The sequence below is a fragment of the Tenebrio molitor genome, chromosome 1 (genome assembly GCF_963966145.1).
Source record: "Tenebrio molitor chromosome 1, icTenMoli1.1, whole genome shotgun sequence".
Classification (NCBI taxonomy): Eukaryota; Metazoa; Arthropoda; class Insecta; order Coleoptera; family Tenebrionidae; genus Tenebrio; species Tenebrio molitor.
In genome coordinates, this window is record NC_091046.1 from 19911947 (window position 1) to 19933429 (window position 21483).

At 36.0% G+C, this 21483-nt stretch overlaps 1 long non-coding RNA gene across 1 annotated transcript in view; it reads left to right on the forward strand.

The window, feature by feature from the left end:
- The window catches only part of LOC138141598 (uncharacterized), a 106969-nt gene that overhangs the window by 65206 nt on the left and 20280 nt on the right, over positions 1-21483 (forward strand). The gene's annotated exons all lie outside the window — the stretch shown is intronic.

Below are 21483 nucleotides of genomic sequence, written 5' to 3' on the forward strand. Positions count from 1 at the left end.
TAAAGCATCCAGTATAATAAATTACGTGCAAATGTTGTCTTTAACTTTGTAAGTGTTTGTAAGGTTAGCAAGATAAACGTCAAACATGTCACCTGCACTTCTGCGAAAAGGGATGACCAAAATTCTGCAAAATTGCGCGTTTGTTTCATACACGTCTACGTTTTTGCATTTGCAGCCACGTTTAACACAGTTTTTTGCTTTTTTCTTGCAAACCAGACGTCTTTCAAGGACGAGTTTTTCCCTACAGCATTTTTTATTGACGATCAATTTTTTATATAAATCTTAATTGATTCAACATTTTAAAAAGGCATGTAAACATTACGTTTTTAAGACTTGGGTGATTGCATTAATGGGATTTTATTCTTCACCCTCAAAAATATCTGTAATTTGAATTTCACAAAAATCCGCTGGAAAATAACTGAGTTATTAGGCTCGAAAGTCTTAGCTGAGACACCCTGTATATTTATCGACATTTGCTATAAATCATAAAGCTTGTATTTTCTCTAACTGTAACAGAAATCAAATACTCAACACAAACATTACAATTCCATGTACAGGGTTATTCACTGTAGAGTTCCAGCGAAAATTTAATGTTATGCAACACAAAATACCAAAAGCTCAGATTGCTAGATACCATGTTTAACGTTTTAGTTCTCTAAGTAAGGTTATAAGAAGAATCATTTTATAGTCCGACATAATAAAAAAATTCGTACATTTTACACAATTTTATTATGTATTCCAACGATGAAAAACAGACATGATTCTCATTTTTGGTAAGTGCCGTAAAAATGCTGTTCAACGTGCACATGTTTAGTCTCAAAGATATCCAAATCTGAGCTCTTAGTATGTTGTGTTGCATAACATTCAATTTTCGCGGGAACGGTGTTGATGATTCAAAATGACAGCAGCAACGACAACAGCTGAAATTTGACAATTTATTGTGACAGCATAAATTGGCGTAGGATTACAATGCCCGCGAAATTATTTCAAAGGTACCACCACAATAATTTATTTTATTAATTTTTTTTGCATTGTATTCTATAGTGCATTTTGTGGTGTTGGGTTACAAGCCTACAATTTAAACTCTCCCAATCTCTCGCTGGACGGAGTTTAGTTAATATCAATGTCAATGTGACATTATTTTAATAATAGCTGCGTTGAGGCACGTCATCTTAAGATGAATGTTGAGCTGACAAACGTTAACACAGTCGTTAAAACTAGGGAAAAATATTGATGTTCATTTTTGCCTGGAATAATACCTCAATAGACGCTGGTTTTGCTTTTTTAGAATAAAAAGAGACGTTTAATAAACGATCAAAAACCATAAAAATTAACAATTTGTGGACACTCTTATAATAATTGCTCAAAATAACCTCCACAAATTTGAATTAAAAGGCATGGTCGTCTTATTAAACTTGTGTGGACGCCTTGAATCATTTGCGGTGTAATTGTTCCCAAAGCTTCATGCAATCTATCATCCAGTTGTTCTAAAGAGTTCACCAGTTCACGATAAACATAGTTTTGCATGTGACCCCACAAAAAATAGTCCAAAGGTGTGAGGTCGGGCGACCTAGCCGGCCAATTTAGTGGCTCACCCCGTCCTATCCAAGAATCAGGATATCTTCCATCAAGGACTTGTTGAGCTTGCCTTCTATAATAATGCACTGAAGCACCATCGTGTTGAACCAGGAATGTGCCAAGAATTGCAATGGCACATCGTCTAGAATATCAGGCAATTCCTCGTTAAGAAAATCGGCATAGACTACGCAATTTAATCTTGGAGGAAATTCAAACGAACCAACCTGAAACTCTACAGTCGATATTTTATCTGATAATCATTTGTTTATAAACGCTTGCCAATGAATCTCCTAAAATCCCAGCCCACAGACTGATACTAAACCGATGTTGAAATGCATTAACATGAATTGCACGTGGATTTTCGTCTGCCCATACATGATAACTATGAATGTTAAATGCTCCGCTCGAGAAAAAACATTCGTCCGTAAATAAAATATTTTTTAAGCACCATTAATGAAAAACGTAATTTTACTCACATGCGGACGAGAAGCAACCCTTTTTTTGACGCACTTTTTCGGACGCAGTGTTCTGACCATGGACCGTGGCGTCATCTGTTGGTCTGTTTAGTAAGTTAACAACGAAACTGACAAAACCGAGTAAACCGACTGAAAACAAATGAATATTTGACAGTTAAATTTCACCAAAGTATTTTATTTGCCCGAAGTGTTGTATCGTTTATTTCTGGTGCTTAGTTGGTGCATAATAAGAAAATGAACGTTCATATAATCGATAACAACAGCGTAATGAAGAAATGTCTAATACAAGAGTGATGTCTAATGTCTAATACGCCACCGGACATCGCAGATGATAATCGCAACAATTTTCCTGTCACCATAAATTATGTATACTTGCTTTCAAAACTTTCGCGTACACATTCAAAATGAAGTAACAACGATTTTGCAAAATATAAGCAGTGTGAACAGGTAATTTTGAGATTAGGTTAAAGATGACATTGACAGTAATTAAAAAAATTATGATCGGTCTTCTACTCGCGGTCCCTTCTTGTTCCCCCACCTTTTCTTTACTTATTACTTGTAGAACAGTGTTTTTATTTAGCCCATTATGAGTAGCAACCCTTCTTATGGACCAGTCCTCTTCTAATTTGGAAAGCATCAAAACTTTGTCTTGCTCTGTCCGTCGAGGCATTTTGACTTTTCAAAAGTTTAAATGTCAGAGTTGATTAATTACAACCCTGATTTAATACAGCGAAAAATAGGTGTACGCGAAAATTTTGAAAGCAAGTGTAAATAAGTAATTGTATTGCAAATTGTAAATTTCTCTTTTGTTGGCAAGCTAATAAAAATACTACAAAAAATTGTTAATACAGACTGATTCACATAACTTTTCGATCCTAACGAAATTTAAATACAGCCGGCAATACGTTTTCCATTAATAACTGATCCAAAAACATGAATTATTTTAAACTTTTCTGTGGTTTGGACACCCCTCACAAAGGTCTCAATTATAAAAAATTTTAAATGGCAGTAACCGACAATATTTCTTTTTATTTAAGAAACTGACTCATCATACAGGGTGTTTTAAAATTGGCGAATTCCGAATTCAGAATGTGAGACACCTGTATATCAATATCATGTCGATCTTTTCGTCATTGGAGCGCATTTTAATTAACAAAAATTGTTTCAGAATTATACAAAAATAATTCCAGGAGTGTCCAGATTTCATAGTAAATAAAGTTATCACTGTATAACGTATTACTGGCTGCATTTAACATTCGTTAGGGTCGGAAAGTTATGTGAATCAGTCTCTATGTATTAATAAATGTATCTATTAAAAAAAAAGTACAGTGTGGAACAAAATGATTTTCATCTAATTACCTTTGCATTACCCTTGTAAAAATACGAGATGCCGCTCTACAAAAAAAAGAAGGCCTAACCTCAAAATATTTATCCAAATTCCAAATGTGATTTATTGCGAAGAGATGATATGAATGCAAAGTTGAGAATGAAATTGAAAAGGAGCTAACAAAAGCAAGTCACAGCTAGTGTTGAAAGTAGCCTCCAACGTTTGTTAATTCAATTTAGTAAATTGTAACAATTGTCAATTCGATTGATGACATTTATTGACAGAACTAATAGTTAATATAATAACACTCTCAATAGTGACTGCTTTATTTAGGGGTTCTCTTTGGTTAATACGTGATTCTTCAATATTTCGACTTGCCTTGGCTAAAACTCTAGGATTGGGTCCGAATCCTTCTATCGTCGTTACCAACGCTTTTTTCTATTCCTCCTCTCTCCCTTTCTCAGCTATCAGGACTTAGAATTGACAGGGCGGCTCAGGTTTTTACTTTACTTTTCCTGGCGCCAGCAGTATAATTTATTATCATGCTGCTGCTGCTTTATTATTATATTCTCTATTCCTTCTTAAACTGCTAACGACGGTGATAATGCGTCTAACCTCAACGCTTGACGCAAGTTGTTTACACTGGTTTTATACTTCTTGTTATTATTCTCCCACCATCTGGGAGAATTTCTCAATAGTACCTACCAATTCTTGGATTTCCATAAATAAGTAATTGGAACTCCCACTAGATTTTTCATTTTCGAATTTATTTTTCCGTCTGGTTGGATGAGAAAACTCATCGGTTCGTGTGTCGAGGTAATTTGAAGAGAGGTGCAAGGTCACCTTGTTGAATATTACCATGGCTGCTTCAATTTTCCAGGTCTGTTTTCCAGCGAACCCATATTTTTTAATACTTTCATGTTTCGTTTGTTTTTGTTACTCGTCGAATCCAATTTTTTTCGTTGTCGTATCGAGCAGTAATTTCAAATAGGTATAGCCAATAGCCATGTTTCAAAACGTACCTACCATTCTTAAAATTGTTTACCATATGAGCTGACGTTTTCACTATAGTGTAGTGAATTCTTCCACTCATTAATTTATTTTGTAATTCATCTAGCACATTACTTACGTACTTACGTAGTCAACCAATTATGTATTACGTTTTTCCTTTTTTTATTAGAATTCATCACATTAATTATTATGAACACATTTTCAGTTTAGTGTTATTCAAATTTTGGAAATGAGTCGGCCCATTTGTATCATCGCAAGCATTGTGTTCTTATTTCGGCAAATAAGTGACGCTACTAAACCGAGATCTGGACAGTGTGTAGTGTGTGTGTGAAGTGTGAACGTAAAATAAAAAGCGATCAAATTAATTTGTAATCAAGTTATCCATGAATCCAAAATCGTATGTCGTTACTTGAACTCCACGCTCCAATAAACACAGTTTGAAACACAATTCATTTACTAAACTCCCGCACTGTCAAAGTTGCCGCACTGCCGTTCTGAGACTATAGTCCAATTTTTACCCTTTTGAGGTGACGTCACGATTTCCTTCCTCGCTTTCTCTTTATTGAAACAACAGAAAGAGAAAAAAACAAAAAAAAGGCACGTTTATTTATTGATGGTTACTTTGAGGTTATTTTATGCTCCTGTCAATTTGACAATTTTTAATTTCTTTCACTTATTACATTGATTACAAACATAACCTTTCGAAGCAATTGTTAACAAATTTGACACATTTATAGTTATTTTTGCGCGATTGTACTCTGTTTGGTTGTTTACCACGTCTGTTTCCAAGACGGTAAGCTCTGTTTACTCGTTGCTAACGATAAACTCGACGGTAAGTAATTTTTGGTGTTCTAGAACGGTAAGTAAAGTTTATTCAAAATTAATCGATTATTATAATAATTTTTATGTAGACAGAAGTTGAAGACAAGATGTGGGGGCACTTTCTGGAAACACATAAAGCTCTTGTAGTCGGCTTTCCTTGGCGCTGCAATGAAATAGCATTAGCAAACTTGCCGCGACATTGGCATTGTCAAAATTTCCATACCCCGCATTTTCCTTGTCTTCTTGATTGAGGTTGTTGGTTATTAGCGAACTTGCCGAGACATTAGTAAAGCTCGGATTCTATGCAAATTGCATATTTGTTTCTATGACGTATACAGACAAAATTTTGGGTTTTCTGGGCGTATTAACAAATTTTGAATGAAATTACGTCATTTTGAAAATGCTTATTTTGCATATTTTAAGCAACTTGGGCATATTTTAGGAAAAATGCATATTAGTGCATATTTCTTCAATTTTCCAGATTTTTTTTTTTGTCAAAAGTATCAAATAAATTCATTAAAATTTAAATATATTTGTTTTAAATCTTTGGACCGGTCAATTTTAGTTTATAAAAATACATATTTTTAATACCAAACAAAATTCGAAGTCATTTGTTTTCGAGTGATGACGTCATCGGTATTTTTTTTGATAGAAACCCCCTATTTTATTTCTTGATTCTGATAGCCTTTTTAATTGTCTAAACGACATTATAAAAATGTTGTTATCATACATCAAGAAATTTTTGAGAAAAAAAAAATAAATTTTGTAACGAACAAAAACAAGTCAAAAAATAAATAGATAAGTCAAACAGTCAAATGGCTCATTTAACAGAAACACAACGTATTGAAATTTTAATTTTGATTGGTTGCGGGGGAAAAACTACATAGATAAAACTAAAACAGGAGGAATTTCTTCATAGTCTTGTTTATTGTCGACAACCTGGGGGATGGCAATTCGAAAATTTAATTCCTTAATTTTAAGTACTTAGTAACACAGTTTTTGACTTGTTTTTGTTCCTTATAAAATTTATTTTTTCCAACTTTTTTTTTGTCAAAAATTTCCTAATGTGAGATAACAAAATTTTTATACTGTCATTTGGACAATTAAAAGGGCTATCAGAATCAATAAAAACAATACGGGGTTTCCATTTAAAAAAAACGTCGATGACGTCATCACTCGAAAATAGATGACTGCTTGGCATTTTATTTGGTTTTAAAATATGCATTTTTACAAACTAAAATTGACCCGTTCAAACATTTTATTGAAATAAAATTTGTTTAATTTTTAATAAATTTATTCCAGACTTTTGCCGCTTACTGTATATTAATAAATTTGGAATAAATAGATTAATTCTGTGAAATTTGTCTTTTTTTATAAAAGCGATAGAACATATTACAGTATATTTATGCATATTTTTTGCATATTTGTGCATATTTCAGTGCATTTTTAGCTAAAAAGCGTCCATATACAGGGTGACTGACGAAAAACCTTTAACGCTGTATCTTTCTTATTCTTCATCCGATTTGAATAAATGACACATCAAATAAAATAGTTTGAAAAATAATTCATTATTATCCTATTAGATATTTTTTTTCGACATCTATTTTTTGACAAACGATAGCCAACTTTTTTTTTCAAATTACACTCTATATATTTTTTTATTCGTTCTTATAAAGAATCTTCTTCTGAATATTCGTACATTAAAATAAAAAACAAAAAATGTATTTTAATTGAAAAAAATTGAAAATCAAATTTGTAAACAATACAAAATCTATTCTAGTTGCTCAAAATTTATTCAATGTTGTTGTAGACACTGTCCATACTTTCTAGAAATGCCCACCTTTGCATTCAGTAAAAAATTTCGGGTTTTTTTCTGATATACTCGCACTATCCTTTTTCTTAACTCTTTTTGGGTACCTGGTGGGGTCAAATAAACATTGTCTCGAAAGTTTCGAATGAATATAAAGAAATCCAATGGATTCAAATCTGGGGATCTAGCGGGCCATCGAATAGCTCCACGAGGACCCATTCATCGTTCACCAAAATGATTTAAATGATTTAAAAATACAACTTTCATGCGTGTATTATGTAGTATGGCGCCGTCCTCTATTGCTATTGGTATCTCATCCAGAAAGTTGCTTATTACGTTTGATAATAAATAATATGATATTTTGTTTGATCGAGACTGCTATCAATAAAAAAGGGACCCACTAGTCCATTCTATCTCCAAAAATGCCACACCACACGTTAACGCTAAATCGTCTTTGGAAATTTTCTTCCACAGCAATATTATTATCAAACTGTTTTGACAAATGAATATTCAGAGCTTACTTAGTCATTTCGAGCATTTAGAACAAACTTCTCTCTTGTTTATTTTGGTCACTTGATGTTTAAATTTTGAACATTTAATCTTCAATTTCTTGACTTTTGTTTAATGAATGAGTATAGTTCTTTGCATTTTTATATTCAGAAGACAATTTTGGAGTCGTCGCAAGCTCCTCCTCCAAACAATTGTCTTTGATCGGTACATTGTCATTACCGTTCTTTATACTTAATATACTATTATGATCAATTCAAATTTGTTTCTGATCCTAGCTCAAACATACGTAAAGTTACTAGATAATGACGTCATCGCAAAAGGGTAAAAATTGGACTATAGTAAAATACTATAGTAAAATATTGTTTTTTTTTTATCAAACAATTGTTTTATTTGAATTTTTATTCAAAAATCAAATGCAATAAACAGTAAATAACAACGAAATAATAAAAAATAAGCAAATTAACAAAAAAATATTTTCAATGAATTCATTTACATTATATATATATATTTTTTTTAATTTGCTTATTTTTTATTGCTTTGTTGTTATCTAATATTTTTTGCAATGCTATTTTTGAATAAAAATTCAAATTAAACAATTGATTATAAAAAATCTCGTAAAAAATAATATTTTATTCAAAAAATTGAAATTACGCCTAAACGGCTGCAAATAGGCATACATAATGTTAATAAAAGTGGCCTTAAAATTTAATTTTACGTTTATATCTAGTACCAGAAATGGTAGTTGCTATTTAAAAAAATGAAGTTTTCGACATTTTTTATTATCAATTTTAAAAAATTGCAGTAGGCGTATGAAACATTAAAAAAATGTCGTCGATAGCGCAAAAAAGTGGCCAAATATTTGGCAAGTCAGTAAAATAAAAATAAATTATTTATTTCTGATGGTTCACGAATTATAAATTTTTTAATGAAGCCCTGCAACCTCACTTTTTTGCAAAAAAGATGACATAGTTCAAAAACGATGACAGATAACTATTGACAAAAAGACGTACTAAACTCAAAAGTTAACGTAGAACCGAAATGTGAAGTCAAAATGGGGCCTTTCTATTTAAAAAAACAAAAATGGCATCGATTTCCGGTATTTCCGGAAGTGCGGCCATTTTGAAAATATTTCATTTGAACTTGGAGTAGTCGGTTATAGTCAACTACCAATTTTCATATTAATATTATTTTGGGAAATCAAAAAGTTTCTATTGAACGGGCTACATGAATCAGCCTGTATAGTATATTTTTTCCTTGTAGGCGGTGGCGCGCGCCGTTTACGAAATCCTGCAACGAAATGCGACCTCCCTATTGGTTACTTTATGCCTCTAACCAATATGGAGATCGCATTTCGTTGCAGGATTTCGTAAATGGCACGCGCAACCGCCTACCAGTAAAACATATACTTTAGTAATTTTTACTTTAACGTTGGCGCAAAAATTTGAAATTTCAAATTTGAAGTTAAGTTTAATAAATTCGCTTTCTTTCATTCAAAGTACTACTTACACGAAATAGCTGAATAAGAAGAAGATATGAAATGTAAAAGAATACCGTTAACGGCCAGAGAGAAGCAGGGTATTGTTAATTATTGTTTGGAAAGAAGAGAATTAACTCCATTAACATAACCAAACTTTTCTTGTTGACGTTTTTATAACTAGATTTTGTGTACAGGCAACTGAAAAGGTACTGTTACGATTTAAATCGCCGCGCGCTTGTAAATCTTCGCGATTTCTCCAGAATCTTCTAGGACCCATCGCGACAAAAACGTACACGGGCTTCCACCGAAAAATCTGCGCTGAGAGGGGGCGAAGGCTATAAATCGGGGGAACCAGGGAAAAACGCGGAAGTTCACGGCTGTTCGCAGTGTTGCTAGTGCCTGGGGAGAGTCAGTGATCCAGTGAATTTGCAGGGCTGACGAGACGTCGTAGTGAAGTTCACGAGGGTCGTTGTCCAAGTACCATCGCCCCAAATCGCCAAGCGGATCAAGGACTTCACTACGGAAGGTCTCCGGACCGAAAGCCTTGCGGATCAAGATCTCGTCAGGTCCTGCCAGTCCAGCCCGTCCCCGGACTCACCGGAAGGTCCCGGATCTACCCACCAGCTAAGTCCGGACGGAGCAGTGGTGACCCTTCATTTCTCTAGGCCGTGATTTCCACAATTATTCATGTTTAGCGGATAGATTAACTTTCCACGTTTTCTATCACCTCTCATTTTTTATTGCATTTCATTTCATTTATATTCAATAACGGACTCATTGACAACATTTTATTACTCATTTCGTCACTGTCTCATTGGCAGTGGTATACAGGATGTCTCAAAATTCGCGAATTCCGAATTCACAGCGTGGTTGGGAAGGACAAAGTGGAGCTCGAAAAATACTTAGAAAAAAAAATCGCTCTTCCTGAAGAAGATATAAGTACTTTAATTGTGTTCAGTATCAATGTATCATTTCCCGTACTCCGCGCAGTTCTCACCATTTTCCAGCCTCAGTCGACGATACTCGTGGTTCGCATTGTAAATCCAGTCGAAGCCCCCTGAACATCCTGGATTTGTAACCGGTAACAGGGTTGCCCAGTTTTGGGAGGGTAATTTATAACGTAACAGTACACTCCAAAAAAAAAAAAAATGAACACTGACAGTGCGGGAGTTTAATAAATGGATAGTATTCGCTGCTGAATATTGAAATTCATAATTTTAAATTGGCAGTGACATTGACAATTGTTAAAAATAGTGACAATTGCAGGAAATATTGAATTCGATATTGCCATTTCATTAAATATATTTTTTGATCCTCAAATGTTTTGTGAAAACAGCGACATTTCTTGGCAATATGAAGAAAAGTGACTCCAATTTTCGTAGCCACTCTGTACTAACAGGAATTTAATGAAGATGATTTTGGTAGTCGATCACAATCGTGCCCGGCAAATTCCTCGAATGCATCAGTTGTTTGAAATCGAATGCTCGAAATCAATTCCTCGAAAATGTTTTGCTCGAATTTATATGGTGGAAAATGTGTAATTGGACTGTAATTAGTACGAGAATTACGGACTTGAATAATAAAAAAACACAAGTCACAAATGATTACCTTTATTAATATCTGTTCACGTTGGAATGAACATCAGTGGTGCAAATTACCTGACTTGTTACTATGACAACTCATATGAAAGTTAATGTCAAATGTGTGCGATTTGCACCACTGATATTCAATCCAACGTGAACAGGATATAACAATAGTTATTTACATCACTAGGCCAGAAACGGCACGTTTGCGAGTGCAAGTAAATTTGCGGGCCGAGGCGGATACTGAGGCTTGCAAATGCGAGTACTCGCAAAACCGTTTCTGGACGTGTGATACACAAAAAATTTTGTGCCGACTTCTGCGGATTTTTGTGAAATAAAAGTTAAAGCACTTATTTTAATAATGTTTTGGACTTTTTTTGTGTTGGCAACACTTAAACATTTAAAATGTAAATTACTTTGAAGCCCTTTTTTTCGTATAAGCGATTGTGCGAAAAACGTTGTAGGATAAGTGCCATAACAGAATCTCGGAAGTTGAAAAATCTCGACTTCGTCAAACTTCAAACTCTTTCTCGATTCTGTTATAATGCACTTACTAACCTTATATCCCAATATACTATTATTGCATAAACTTATTGTTTTATTAAAAAAAAAAACTGTTGCGGCTTTGGAGAAAATAATGGAATCTCAAACGCCTGCACCCGAAGATCTTTAATGGCTGTAAATCTTTACCCTTACCGCAATTACAAATCCCACATCATAAATAAAAGCAATCTTCAGATTTTTAATATCGTTTGATTTAAAATATAATTCATATTTTTCTTCGGTAATTTCGTTTATAAATTTTAGAAATGAATCCTCATATCAGTGTAAAAATCAGAAGTTAAAATTTTTGTGTAAAACAGTTTTTTTTTAATTTATTAAATGCAATACTGATGTGGCCTTTGTAATAATGATCACCGCATTATCCTGTGTATGATAATTATCTTCGAGCAAAACATTTTCGAGAAACTGCCGTTCGAGGAACTTGCAATTCGAGCAAAGTCATATTCGAGCAATCGACTTTCGAGCAGCTGATTTCGAGCAATTCGTCTTCGAGCAATTGTATTCGAGCAATTTACCTAGATTCGATTACAATTACGTATTGAGAATGAAATAAAAAATATTCCTCAATATTGGTTAAACAATACAATAGAAGGTTTTATTCAAAGACTTCATTATTGTCAGGAATTGACGTTTTGTTTATAAATTTGAAACATATTGTTTACATTATTAATTGAAACATTTTATTAAATTTTCGTTACATACTTCGTTTAGTTTTGTCATTTTAGTTTCATTGAAAGCATTTGTTGCGAAGTGTGTGAAACGATATCAAATTTTAAGAGCACAAAACTTAGAAAATAATTACTGTATAGGTAATTAATTGAACCTAATTGAATGATAAAGTTTCAAATATCAAAATTATTTACCCAACTGGTAGGTATTTCTATCGAATTGCGACATTCTCTACTGTCATAGGTTTGGTTTTCTTCTAATTTCTGATGGATTTGCAAATGCTACTTGATTTACGTGGTTTAATGTTATTTTAATTAAGTTTTAATTTTTTTTAAGATTCTGTCGAATAAATCACCAAACCTATAATACCATTTAATTCTGAAAAAATTAACTTTTTAATGGTGCCCCACTTAACCCATGTTTCTATTTTAAAAAAATAAGTTGGTTTTGTATTTTGAAAACTTATGGATAAAAAAAAAATCAAAAATCATTGATAAGTAGCTTTCAATGAGTCCTAAGCCTGTTTAAAATTTTAGGGTTCTAGCTTAAACCGTTTTAGCAGGATGGAGCCGTTTCCATAGATGGTAATCGCAACCCTATATATATTTTGTATATACTTATTTCATTTGTTTACAGTCTACTACAGCCAATGAGTGTAGCTTATACATATTCGTGGGAGCTTTGACCGCGACTTCTCGTCTAGGGGTGGCATGTGGATCCAGCCATGGCCCGCGCCATACATCAACTCAGGTAATTACTCCAAGTTCACGCCGAGCGCAGAATTTATGGACTCTACAGGGGTCTCGCGCCTGTTCCCGTCATTTGTCGCGAACAATTGCGTCCAACTGCTCGATTTCACACTTTGCCCAATGATTTGTGGTCAGAAAACAGATTTCCCACTCCAACGCCATCATTCAGGACAATTTAACGATTTACTGAACTAAGCAGAGGGCATGCAGCATACCGACAACTTATGCATGATCACGTCAGTAACAACATAAAGATTACGGATGTGCAGAAGTCGCAGTATCACTCACATACCATTTGGTACGAGTACAACAAAAATTAAACAAATCCAGTATACAGGGCGTAACCGAAATCGGACAAACTCTTACAGTGTGCTAGGTGACTAAATACGGTCCTAAATTGTTATTACACTTGTGACCCACTTATCATTCCGTTTGGAAGTTACGAATTTTTTTTTAAGATGTTTTGGTCTGACATTGAAATCACTTCCCTACGAACGACTACACCCATCTGGCTACACTATGAGGCCTTTAGCGTATTCCTCTCGCTTTTGTCATCCACCAGCATAATGTATTTTTTTGTTCGACAATGTCAGAATTTGAGAATTTTCTCCTGTGTGAACGGATTTTGATAAATGTCACAACTTGTCAGAACAAAACCTCAAGCTAATTTTAAAGATTTTAAGCGATTTGGAGCCTTTAATGAATGGACTCCTCGAACAAAAAATAGTTATTTATTATACGAGTATAAGACACCGTTTTGTCGCACGCGTTTTTTAGAGCACGAGGAGCGCAGCGACCAGTGCTATAAGCAAACAAGTTCGTTCTTGTGTGATTTGGGCTTTTTTTGGCACTCGTGGACCTTTAAAACTCAAAGCCCAAATTACACGCGAACTCGTTAAATAAACTACTATTATTATTTTCTTTATTCATAATTAATTTATTAACTAGTTAGTACCGAAAGGCATTGCTATTAGTGTGAGAGTTTCAGTGAATCAGAAATACCGGTTCAGCGAACACGAAATTCTTTATTTGTGACAACTCGTTAAAAGTACAATTGTTTTTTATTATGTGCCTACTATATAATACAACACATGGCAACACCAAAGGGTAAAATTGCCAAACTCCAACACCCCCCCCTCAAGTTACAGCTGAGGTGTTGTCGGATTGAAGTCCCAATCCAAGAATACATCTGTCATGATTTTCTTTGGGTAAGGCTTTCGTTAGTACATCTGCTATCATTTTCTCGGTCGGTAGGTACAGGATCTTGATGGGATGTTTCTTCACTGCGTCGCGAATAAAATGGTATCTAACATCAATATGTTTCGATCTTGCATGATAGACGGAATTTTCGGTTAATTTTCCAGCACTTTGATTATCGTTAAAAACCACACCGTTGGCTAGTGATTGAAATCCCAATTCCTTGAGATAACCAATTAGAAAAACTGCTTCCTTGGATGCATCACTGAGTGCCATATATTCGGCTTCGGTAGACGATAATGCGACGGTTCGTTGCTTTCTGGATTCCCAGGAGAAAGCAGCGTCGGAAAGTATGAAAGTTGATCCCGTGTAAGATCTTCTATCAATCTCGCAGTTCGCCCAGTCTGCGTCTACGTCGCAGGTTAAATTATCCTGATTCTTCCTGTAGATGAGTTTCTTGTCGATGGTTCCTTTCAGATATCTAAGAACTCTCTTAGCCGCTGTGCAATGTTTCTTGCGGTAACAATTGCTGAATTGACTCAGGACGCTCACAGCATGTGATACATCTGGACGGGTCCCCACTGCAACATACATAAGCGCTCCTATTAGCTCTCTAAAAGGAAAATTTGTGTCTTCGTTGTCATCTTCAGAATTAAGTTCAGAAAGTTTAGATGCAAGCGGTGTCAAAACGGGCTTACAATCTTCCATACGATATCTCTTCAAGATTTCCCGGATATATCCTGCTTGAGACAGGCATATTTCATTTTCATTTTACTCTATTTGAATGCCCAAACAGTATTTTGCTAGACCAAAATCTTTGATACGAAAAGTTTTGGAAAGAACGTTTTTGATTTGCCTTTCTCTTTCCTGATTTCCGGAGATAATTATTATATGGTCCACATAGATCAGAACAAATGTTCTCGTATTTTTGTCAACGTATACACACGGATCTGCATTTGTTGGAACAAGTCCTGCTCTTTTCATCGTTTTATCTATTTCGTAGTTCCATTGTCGACCTGCCTGTCGCAACCCGTACAGAGCCTTACGAAGTCTGCAAATTTTATTTTCACCTTGAAGATCTCTCAACATAACTCTAGCTTTTTTCACAAGTGTATGATCATCTTCTTCTTCATCGATAATTCGTTGGAGCATTTCTTGGAGCAATGCGGGTTTTTCCATAAAAACTTTCGTGTCTATTTTGCCGTTTAAATATGCGCTTGTTACATCTAACTGCGATATTTTCAAATTGTATTTAGCTGCTAGGGCCATCAACAATCTCAATGAGCTTAAACGAGCAACTGGTGCAAACGTGTCATGGAAGTCAATCCCGGGTCTCTGAGTAAATCCCTTTGCTACTATTCTCGCCTTACGTCGGTCTAAGGTTCCATCAGCTGCATACTTGTTGCGGAGAACTGTCCTGCAACCCACTACTTTGGCGTGATCTGGCTTGTCGACGACATCCCATGTGTCGTTGATGACTAGACTCTTAATCTCAGATAGGATGGCATCCTTCCATTCGTCCTTATCTACACCGTGGATAGCTTCTGAAAAAGGAATTTCAGATGCTGCCATGACAAAGTCTATCTCTTCGTTTCGTGGATCTTCATCCGAAGTTGGTTCAATGTTCGATCTGTCGACTACAACAGGAAGATTTTGATTGTAGATCATGTGATACTGTTTCTTCGGTCTTCCAACTTTTCCAGTTAAAATCTTGCGAGGTCTTCCCGGACCCCTCTTAGTTTTGATTGCGTCATCCATTTTCTCGATCTCTTCGTCTGGAGTGACTATCTCACCTGCGATTTCGTCTTCTTCGAAATCTTCTTGAATCAATGGAATTTCTTGCATATGGACAGTTGGAGCCTTCGTTTCTTCTAGACTGTTTCCCCCCCCACAAATGTCAATATCAACTCTTCCGCTAGGATCCATATTGCCCAATATATCGGAGAGCTTAAACCATAGATAAAATAAAATACTATAGAATGCAAAGTCCATGCGACATTTTATAGCCGAGGCCATCTATCGGCTTGTGGTAGGTGCAAAATTTCAGAGCCTGCTGTGATTTTTACCTCCTTCCCTAAATTCCATTCTATTTTATTATTCGTTTTAATTACAACACAAATAAAATACTCCCATTATTTTAGGTGTTTCTTTTATTTGTTTTATTTTCAACTTTTTTTACACATTGCTAAAGCTTGATTATAAACTTCATTTTTATATGAAACCACCCTTCTTGTACAATTCAACAATGACAAACAGGTGATTCCCCGTGCTTCTCTATCGTCGCCCCGGGGTCAACTGTGTGTGTCCACACGTGCGCATAGGAGGTGTGTACGTGAACCGCTTCCTAGGGCTCAGTGCTGGCAACTGCGCTTCGTAACAAGGCGCCAATTTCGAATTTGCCAAAGAAAGTCTAACAATAATAACCTTAGATGTCTTAAAATGGTCTTTATCTCTTTCGGAAACCTAAATATGGAGATATTAATTATTTTATTGATGATACTTACGTGTTCGGCAATTTTTAATTCTGGACTATCCATCTCGAAACCATGAAATTCGTTGATGTCGTAACCAACGTGCAGCATTATAGAGTTTCATCAAAAATTAAAGTAGGTACACAATTTGTCCCAATTCCTTAGTTTTGAAACAGAATTTTTAAAATTTTGAAAATTTTGTATACCATGAGGAATTTGTAAACTGGGTATGGCTTCCTTCGGAAACTTATTATTTGCTAAAAACTTCTTATGTACTTTTGAAGTACAAACAACTAAAGTTCAAACAACAAAAAGTGCGAGGATCCATTATGAGTATTGCCCGTCTGCTTCAGCATCTCATTGAAACGTTGAGCGTACTTAGAAGGATTTGAAAATCTATGCCGCGTTGGATGTAAACGATAACAGATCTTAACACTGCAGACTCGCATCTTTATTTGTGAATTCAAAACTTTTTAACATAAAATGTCAAAAGTGACAAAATTGAAAACATTTGTTTTATTTAAATTCCGACTATACGCCCTCTGGTGGCTTGTGGTAGGTGCGCAAAAACATTTGCACAAAATTTGTAATGTGCTTTGCATTCTATAGTATTTTTATTTTCTCTATGGCTTAAACCTTCCATTTAAAGTTTCACTTGAGATTATATCTTCGTACTCATTGCTTTCGAATTCTTCGAAGAATTTGACATCTCTCGAAATTCGAATTTTTTGCTCTGACGGTATCCACACTCGATACCCTTTTGGATAATCTGAATAACCAACAAATATTCCTTCAACAGTTTTCGAGTCAAATTTCCCTCGATTAGTTGATTTATCCAAAACGTAAGCTTTGCAACCAAATATTTGTAGATGACTAACATCTGGAGACTTCCCAGTCCAACGTTTATAGGGAATATCTCCGTCAATGCTTTTGGAGATGCATCTGTTTCGAACGTGATTTGCTGTCATTATGGCTTCTCCCCAAAATGATGCAGGAAGACCAGATTCTAATAACATACATCTGGCAGCCTCTACCAGCGTTCTATTCTTCCGTTCTGCCAAACCGTTCTGTTGAGGACTGTATACCGTCAAACGACGTTGAATACCAGAGTCTCGGAAAAACTTGTCCATTTCCTTGTTGCAATATTCTTTTCCACTATCTGATTGAACTGCTTTGATTTTTCTTTCCAATTGTGTTTCCACAAAGTTCTTGTACTCTTTGAATTTTGATGCTACTTCGGATTTCTTCCGAATCAGGTACGTCTGAGTCCAGCGACTGTAATCGTCTGTAAAAGTAACAAAATAACGAGCACCACCCTTAGACTCAATTCTCATAGGCCCGCATACATCTGTATGTACGATATCCAGCAAGTTTGAGGATCGATTAGGGCGTCTTGGAAACGGGGCGGTACCAAACTTGCCAGAGATGCAAATTTTGCATGGGTTATTGGTACTCACAGCGCCTTTTAATTTCGCACCAGCAACAAGATTTTCCTTCATCATTACTTCCAAATCTTTGAAATTTAAATGACCAAAACGTCGATGCCAATTGTTAAAAATGTCACATGTCATGGTGACAGATGTAGCACATGCTTTCTGGTGATTTTCTCGAAGATAGAATAGGTCTCCATCTCGATCTGCTATCATCTTGACACGTCCACGACGATCTTGGATGAATGCCCGATTCTTCGTAAAAAGAACTTCACGATTCTTGTCCACGATCTTCGCAATTGACAACAAATTTGTTCTGAAATCAGGAACATACAGAGTATTTTTCAATTCAATCTTCTTTGCTTGATTTCCGACGGAGGTTAGTATGTTCACGCTTCCTTGCGCAATTGCCTGAGTTGTTGTGTTACTTGCCAATTTCAGCTGGCATTGAGCTTTTTCTGAACTCCTTGTCGTTGCAAATGTGTGATGTACATCCGCTGTCCAAACACCATTTATCGTTAGTTTTCCCCGAAAAATAAGCTTCATGAACAAGTCCAGCCTTTTGGTTTTCTTCTCTCTTCTTTTTGAAGCAATCAGCAGCCTTGTGACCACGTTTACCACAGTAATTACATTTGTAGGTAATTTTGGGCTTCGAAGATTTTTCGTCTTGTTTCTTGTAGTTGTCTTTTGATGTGTTCGAATCCCTTGAGAAATGTTTAGAGAACATGACACCGCCGGTTGAACTTCCGTCAAGTTTCTGATTCCGTGCGTCATTCTCCTCGACAATCTTCACCTTTAGATTTTCCACATTAGGTAAGCTATCTCTCGACTCGATAGCGCATCGAAAATTCTCAAAACTACTAGGTAAACTGTATAGCAACATGATGGACAACAGATCACCATTTATCTCGATGTTCATTCCTTGTAATTTATCGACTGTGTCCATAAATCTGGCTACGTGTTCACGAACGTCGTCATCTTTGCGCATCTTGTGTTGTATCATTGCTTTAATAACGTTGCCTTGCGTGCCGGCCCTTTGGATTCATATATGGATTCTAGTTTCATCCATATCTCCCGCGAAGTCTCACAACTGCGAATCTGCCTAAGTTCCGATGCGTTCATGGCGAGGATTAAGTCTGATTTCGCCTTGCGATCGGCGGCGATCCATTTCTTTTGCTCCTCTTCCGTGACAGCACGAGCTTCACCTTCACCGGTAACTTGGAGTTTAGGCTTTTCGCCGGACACATATGACCAAGTATCATTCTTGATAAGAAGGGCTTCTACCTGGATCTTCCATGTATCATAATTGCTTTTATTTAACATTTCAAATCTTGTTGAATTTGTGAAACTCATTTCCACTAAATTGCGTTAGATTTTGCGCGATAGCAGTCTTCAAATTTCAATTATTCGTGAACCTGTTTGTACTGGGCCCGTAACCTGTGAGAGTTTCAGTGAATCAGAAATACAGGTTCAGCGAACACGAAATTCTTTATTTGTGACAACTCGTTAAAAGTACAATTGTTTTTTATTATGTGCCTACTATATAATAATAATATATATAATACAACACATGGTAACACCAAAGGGTAAAATTGCCAAACTCCAACAATTAGGTCAGTATCATTTGGACTTGGAGAGATTCTTAGTCAACAGGAAATGAAATAAGACAACCAGGATTTTTCTGAAGCAATTTTTTGTTCGTGTTTGATTATTGTTGAAAACCTTCAAATGATACTGATCTAATAGTACTATCGCGGCCACGGAATTTTGGCCGTCACTTTCATGTCAATTCAAAAAAAATGGATGTAGTCCATGCTTTATTGTCATTATGATTGACTTTTGGAATTGACATCTAAAAATTTGTCACTGTCATACTTCATTCAAATAGTTGCGAACATGGCACCAATACCTTATTTTAATAAAGTGCAGATAAATAATATCCCTGTTCCAAGATGGTCTATCACATTCTAAAATTTCGGAACGTTTGGGTATAGGAAGAAGCACGATACCTAAGTGCAATTATTAAAAAATGGAGGCAAGATCAAACAGTGGAACGACGTCCAGGTTCCGGGGGACGTCGAATTTCTATACGTAGTCAAGACGAACAACTTTTAACTGTGATACGAAACAGTCCTTTTACTACTGCTACTGCAGCAGTGAATATTAGTAATTTCCCGGGCTCCGTCAAAACCTCACGTCGTCGTCTGAGGAATACTGAACTTCGAAACCACGCAGCTGCTAGGTTGTGTTCTGTTGTGAGTGTGAACTCTTGAAAAGGTTTTATTTTAATTAATTGTTATTTTTGTTGTACATAGAAACCTTAGAGACTAAAACAAAACACAATATAAACCTACTTTAATTGCCTTTCTCAACACTCCCCCACAATTAAAGCTCTATATAATGCAAATAATCTCTACGTTAATATTACAACAATTACAATAGGTCATTTCGACAATAGCAACAAAAAATGTTGAGTGGCGAAAACAAAAGTAATTTTACTCTCAAAAAAGAAACTTATGGATGTATCTAAGTTTGAGTTTCTTTTACTCCAATAAGCAATCTTAATTTTTCGAAAGAAGTTCGTGGTAATCCTTTTGTCAAGATATCCGCCCTCTGCTCATTCGATGGTATATACTTGACATCGATGATTTTGCTCATTGCCAAATCCCGGACAAAGTGGTACTTGACGTCTAGGTGTTTCATCCTTCGGTGCTCGTACTTGCTCAGCAAGTGTATGCAGGATTGGTTGTCTTCGAACATGATGGTGGAATCCTCGTAGGTGACGTGCATGTCCCGGAGGAGATTTCTGAGCCATACAAGCTCAGCAGCAGCGCATGCCAAGGCGACATACTCCGCTTCCGTGGATGAGAGAGCCACCGTGTTCTGTTTCTTCGTCGACCAGCAGACGACGTTTCCATGGACTTGCAGTAAAAATCCCGTAGTGGATTTTCTGTCTAAGGATCCTGCCCAGTCTGAGTCTGCGTAAGCTGCGAGGACTGGAGCTGTCTGCCTGCGGTAAATCAGCCCAAAATGTTGAGTATCCTTCAGGTATCGGAGCATACGCTTCGCCTCAACCCACTGCTTGTCGGTTGCGTTTGCTTGAAAGCGACTGTAAAAATTTAAAGCAGCACTTAAATCGGGCCTCGTACAAAGCATAAGATACATCAGACACCCTATTAATTCGCGATATGGTTTTGTATCAACGATGCAATCTGCAGGTTCAACTTGCTCGGGTTGAATTTTTGCATCCATCGGAGTTTTTGCACCCTTGCAATCTTGCATGCCAAATCGAGTCAGCAATTTCTTAATATATCCGAATTGAGAGAGTCCCATCTCGTTGTCGTTCCGGGTGATACTTATTCCAAGAAAGTTCCGCAATTCTCCGAGGTCGGACATGGAGAATTCTCTTTTGAGAGCGGCTGTAACCTGGTCTAGCGTCGTTTTGTCGTCTCCAGCCAAAATTATGTCATCTACATACAGCAGGAGGTAGATTTTTGTGCCGTTTTGTATCTTTATATACAGGCAACGGTCATGTGGGGATTGTTTGAAGTGAATCCCTTTAATAAATGTATCAAACCGTTCATTCCAAACACGAGGTGCTTGTTTAAGACCATATAGTGAGCGATTTAACTTGCACACGAGTCCGTCTTTTCCGTTGATTCCATCAGGAACTTTCATGTAGATTGTTTCTTTCAGTTTTCCGTGAAGAAAGGCGTTCTTCACGTCCATTTGCATCGCATGTAGGTTGTTTTCGTGGATTACTGAGAGAAGTGTTCTTATGGTTGTCAACCTTGCCACAGGAGCGTATA